The sequence below is a fragment of the Peromyscus californicus genome, unplaced genomic scaffold (assembly GCF_007827085.1).
Source record: "Peromyscus californicus insignis strain IS unplaced genomic scaffold, ASM782708v3 Scaffold_24__1_contigs__length_46423439, whole genome shotgun sequence".
NCBI lineage: Eukaryota > Metazoa > Chordata > Mammalia > Rodentia > Cricetidae > Peromyscus > Peromyscus californicus.
This window is the reverse complement of record NW_026294535.1, coordinates 39,175,811-39,181,810: the sequence shown is the minus strand read 5'-3', so window position 1 is coordinate 39,181,810 and position 6,000 is coordinate 39,175,811.

The window sequence follows — 6,000 nt, the reverse complement described above, 5'->3', positions numbered from 1 at the left end:
TGGCTTTGCCTGTTTCTTGGGTCATGAAAACCAAGCATGGGAGGTTTGTCTGACCAGGAACTGCATTCAAACTTCCTAGGGCTCTAGAACGCTGATACTTGCACTGTGGCAGGCATTATCACTTAGTTTTTTATTCCTACTTAACATACTAGCCTTTCAAGGGCTCAGTGACCTGCAGAAACTGTTTAGCCAAAACTCTTAAAGGAGTTGTATATTTTTTCTTTTTCTTTTTCTTTTCTTTTCTTTAAGCTTTCTTAGGCACTATGGAAATTCAAGCCCCACATTGGCATGCCAAAATGTTGTTTTTGCTCTTTGGGGGACTCACCACCCATCTCCCAAATAAATCACACACAGAGGCTTATTCTTAATTATGAATGCCTGGCCTTAACTTGGCTTGTTTCTTGCCAGCTTTCCTAAACTGAACCTAACTGTGTAACAGGAATCTTAAAAGGTCTTATTAATAAAACAAAACAAAACAAAACCTGGAGCCAGATATTGGGGTGAAAGCTGAAAGATCAGAGAAATAGAACAAGCCATGGCCAACCTCACCTCACCAATTCCTCACCCGATCCTGTTTCCATGAATCCTCGGACTGAAAGCCTCTGAGTCCTCACCCCAAGGGTCTCAGTTGAACTGCTGCTTAGTTCCTGTCTCCTCACGCCTTATATACTGTTCTCTGCCCAGCCACGTCACTTCCTGGGATTAATGGCGTGTGTGCTTCCCAAGCAAAGGCATGAGATCTCAAGTGCTGGGATTAAAGGTGTGTGCCACCACTGCCTGGCTCTGTTTCCAGTGTGGCCTTGAACTCACAAAGATCCAGATGGATCTCTGCCTCCTGAGTGATGGCACTAAGGGTGTGTGCCACCACTGTCTGGCATCTATGTCTAATCTAGTGGCTGGCTCTGTCCTCTGATCCCCAGTTAAGTTTATTAGGGTACACAATATATTGGGGGTACACAATGTATCACCACACAACTATCTTCTGTCTATGGGATTTTTCCCTTTCTCTTATGTAAATCTTATTCTTACTCTGTGGCTTACTGTGTAGCTGGGTGACTGGCCCCTAAAGTCCTCCTCCATCTATGGCTACTTCTTCTCTTTCCCAGATTTCTCCTATATATTTTCTCTGCCTACCAGCCCTGCCTATCCTTTTTCTTGTCTCTCTATTGGCCGTTCAGCTCTTTATTAGACCATCAGGTGTTTTAGACAGGCACAGCAACACAGCTTCGCAGAGTTAAACAAATGCAACAAAAACAAAAGTTTCATACCTTAAAATAATATTCCCCAGCACTCCCCAGATTTGATAATTTCAATATAGAACTTATGCTACGAGATTTCATAGAATGTCTAAAACAGTAGTAGAACAAAATGAATCACTTAAAAAAAAAAAGCAATCTGTATTGCTAAGGCTACAGGCCTCTGTTTTTCAAATGTTTTCAGGATAAGTAGCATTAGTTATAAATAACATCATTGTCTTTGGATACTCATAGTAAATAATGATTCACAAAATGCTATTTTTGCCTCTTTAAAAAATGTATGCATATAAAAGTCATTTAAACTTTTCCGTGTCTTCTTCAAAGGAAATTTTATTTAAAAACCACACTGACAAATAGTTGTATTTGGAAAGCTTCTCGCACAAGCACTAAATTTAGAAAAAGTAATTTTTCCATATAACTAATCTTTTCACATCAACAGCCTATTTGTAGCTATCATTCATAATTTGGAAAATGACATTTTCTCTATATTTCGCTATAATTTTTTATTCCATGACATACAACTTCATTTTACTTTGTCCATTTATAAATCAACCTTATCCAATTACTGTTCATTATACAGCCAACTTTTGACATTTTTAATATCTTAATGAGTTTTCCCTCAACAATACTGTGGAATGGCCCAAGGATTAAAGCACTTGATGTACAATTGAGAAGACCAGAGTTCGGATCCCCAGGACCTACCTAAATGCAGGGAGGGCATGTTGGCTTGTCTGTAATTCCAGCCTCAGAAGCCAGAGACAGGGCATCCCCATTCAATCTGGCTAAAGAGATGGGCCACATCAGCAAGCCCTGTCTTTGAGAAACTCAAACTCAAAAGAATAAGGTCAGGGGGCAATAAAAGATTTCCAATATTAACTGTGAGGTTCTAGGATTGTGTAAACAAACCTGACTTTTCACTCACATGGAAGTTCACTGAATGAGTCATTTCAAAATCACATGGGTCTTGAGAGAATTATTTCTTGTAAAGACAGTCCCGAGGTTGTCACATATCTGTTCTTACACACACACACACACACACACACACACACACACACACCCCGCCCCCGCCACTATTTTCCAATGCAGGGAACCTCTCTACAAAACCAAGATAGCCTGAACTATTCCCACCATTTTCTAAGACACCTCCTGGGACAACACAGTCTCTGCTGAGAACTTATGATTAAACAACAGTAGAATTTTTATTAACTTGAAAGATCTACTCATAAGCATGCTGCCGAACAAGTCAGTGGTGAATTTTTGTTACTTTTCTGCAGGTGGTTGCTTTGGGACTCCTACCTAGCTGGTCAGCTTAATGATCTTCACCAGTTTTGAAGTGGCTCTTTATAAATAGTTTCATTGAACTTTTACTTTAGAAGAGTAGTTTAGTGTGCATGTGCATGGTGTGTGTGTGTGTGTGTGTGTGTGTGTGTGTGTGTACACACACGCATACAGTCAGTTCTCTCCTTCCTCCATGTGGGTCCCAAGGACCAAAGTCAAGCCCTTCAACTTGCAAGATGAGGCCTTGTCCTGCTGAGCCATCCCCTGGCCAACACTGGGAATTTTACAGAATGATAATAGAAAGTACCAAGGTTTCCCATACAACCCACATTCAATTTTTGCTGCTCCCATCTTTGGTCATACGATACATTTGTTAGGGCTCATGATCAAAGTTTGAATATTGGTGTGAAGTCAAATGCATACTTTGTTTAGGTTTCCTTAGTTTGCGCTAGAGTTCTTTTCTGGTTCCCCAGTTCCATCAAGAATCATCAGGTCCTGAGGACTCAGTCTCTTGGCTGTGACAATTTAACTTTGTTTCTGATCCTTCACATGGCGAAGCACCAATGCCCCTCACATTGGTTCTGATTGGTATTTTTTTTTCTTTTTTGTTAGTATGAGGATGAGGATTTGTGGGAAGGAGAACACAGAGTAAGTGATACCCATATTCCTCACAGGACTTACTTTTGTTGATGTTGACTCTTTGCCTGGCTGTGCTACTACTGGCCAGCATTTCAACTATAGGTGTGTTGTGGAATAGAATATTTGTTTAACTGTGTAAAGGTTTGTTGCATTTGTTTAATTATGTAAAGATCTGATTCACCTTGCCTGCTTAAGGCACCTGATTGGTCTACTAAAAAGCTATACAGCCAATAGCTAGGCAGAGGAGGGATAGGCAGAAAAGGGGAGCCAGTCAGCCAAGAAATATAGACATGCAAACTAATCCGTATCTATATGCACATCCATAAGTATTTCTGTAGGTACCTGCACTTACCCCAAATATGAGTTCCCACTGGTGTTTCTAATTCTAATCCATTGTCACACATGTCATTCTAGCTTTGTCTATCTATGCTTCTATAAATCCTTGTTTTAAAAATGAGAGGCCTGGCTTGTTTTGAGTCATCTGTTAACCCTTACGTCTAAGAGAAACTGTTTTAAAAATCAAAGCACATCTTTAATCCCAGCACTCAGGAGGCAGAGGCTGGAGGATCTCTGAATTTGAGGCCAGCCTGGTCTACAGAGCAAGTCCCAGGGCTACACAGAGAAACCCTGTATTGAAAAACACACAAAAAATTTCAAAAAAATTCAAAGCACAACTTATATGCCCCTTCCTTTGCTTTAATACTACAGATTCCATCAACCCCTAAGGTTGTGGAGGTCCCCACCATTCCCTCTACCCCTTTAGTGAATTATTCAAATTATGGTTAGGTTATTTTTCATCTCCTAAATTCTATCCTGAATTATTTGTTTAAATGATTATTCTCGATCAAGTTAACTTTCAATCATTTATTGGGCTGTAAAGTTGTATAGAGTTTGGCAAAATTATAATGGCATGTATCCAGCATAATAGAATTATATAGCAGGCTTACTACACCGAAACCCCTGTGCATCACCTGCCAACCCTCCTCTCTTAAAACCTGGTACCTATAATTCTTTTAAAACCATTGATACCGCACCCCTCCCTCAAGACTATCATATGACTGAAATAAAATACTATTATTGACATTTGTAACTTCTCTCTTTTTGCCAATTTAATAATGCCCATTCAAGTCTCATCCATATCTTTCTTAAAGTTAGTAGAATCATTATGGGGAAAATGCTTGGTTGTTTGTCAAAAAAATATTTAAAATAAAACTATCATCTGGTTTATTAATCCTAAGTCTTTGCTCCCATGCTTGTCCCATAGCTAAGAAATAGAATAAATCTACATTGATAAACTGATGAATGGGTGGAAGAAGATGGGGTACACATATACAATGGAATATTATTTTAATGATATAAGGAAGCAACCCTGTCATTCATGATGACACAGATGGATATGGAAAACACTGATTTAAATGAAATACACTTGGCACAGGAAGACAAGTGCCACATGACTTTACTTACATGAACTCCAGCACAGTTGATCTCAAAGAAGCCGAGGAGAGCATGCTTATATGGATTGGGGAAGAGTCCCCAGAGTCAGGGGAGACTTAGCATCAGAGGAGGAAGGGGAAGGGTCATCAATGAGAACCAAGGAGTTCTAGTATGGCATCCCACAGCAAGTGAGTACAGATGCCAGCAGTGTAGTGTGCCTCTCCGACAGCTAGAGGAAAGGGTTTCTTCTTCAAAACAAAGTGATGGCCATTTGAGGAGATAATCTGAACATCCCACTTAATGTGTACAATTTTCATGATTTAGCGCAGGCCATCTGGAACTTTCTCCACTCATGACTGCTTTTCACTCAAGAAAAATTTATGTGACCTCAGGTATACAGAGCTGTAAAATAAATACACAAATCAAACATTTACCGATAATAAGTGAGCTGACTTTAAAATAATCCTTTGTGGAAAAGGGGAGAAAACGTGATCAGAACATATTGTCTTATTTTTTTTGTATGTAGATTAAAAACACTGCAATCCATAACATGCACTGTCTTAAATTTGAGTAAAAGTGTCTGAGGCACTGTTTATTAGTGTTGTGTACCTCATGCTGTGTGTTCGGACCATGGCTGCAGTGAGGTCACACGACGCAGCTTTGGTGAAAGCCCCCAGAAACATCTTGGCTTCATTATGCACTTGCCTTTGACTAAGGTTTGATGGCTGCCCATTCAGAAACCCTTCATTGTTGCCATATTTTTCATGACCTTCACATTCTGTTATGTGATCCTCCTGCAACAAGGGGTGGTGAACCACAGTTTAAGAAATTATGTTTTAATGTACCAGTTTAAAAAAAAATCAATTGGAAAACAGGAAGTGGGTCCTTGTAGAGATCGTGAGTAAAGCAGTAGTTACCAAGGGGTAATGGGGGAGGAAAAAGAGGTTAAAGATGTTAAATGAGCTAATGATAGGACTCAGTACTGGAGCACTTACCCAATGCTTGAGGTCTTGGGTCCATCCCTAGCACACTGCATCGGTTACTCTTAGGAGAAATAAACTCTGGTGATCTTCTATGTCTCAAGAACCGGCCATAGACAAAAACAGTTTGTACATTTCAGATAGCTGTAAAAAAATAAACAGTTGAGAATATGACAACTTAAACACGCAATATATACAGCGTGCTGTATGTTTTTATGCTAACTCATAAATACGTATGTTTTTACATTTCATCTCATCCATATTTTTGACACCGACAGGTTTTTAAATTAATGTTAGGAATATTATGAATAATTTTCCATTAATGAAATAAGTGTGATGCAGAACAGATGGGTGGATAGAAAGTCCCTGTACGTTCTCTTCATGCTCTGTGCAGTGATGCATGCTGTGTAGGA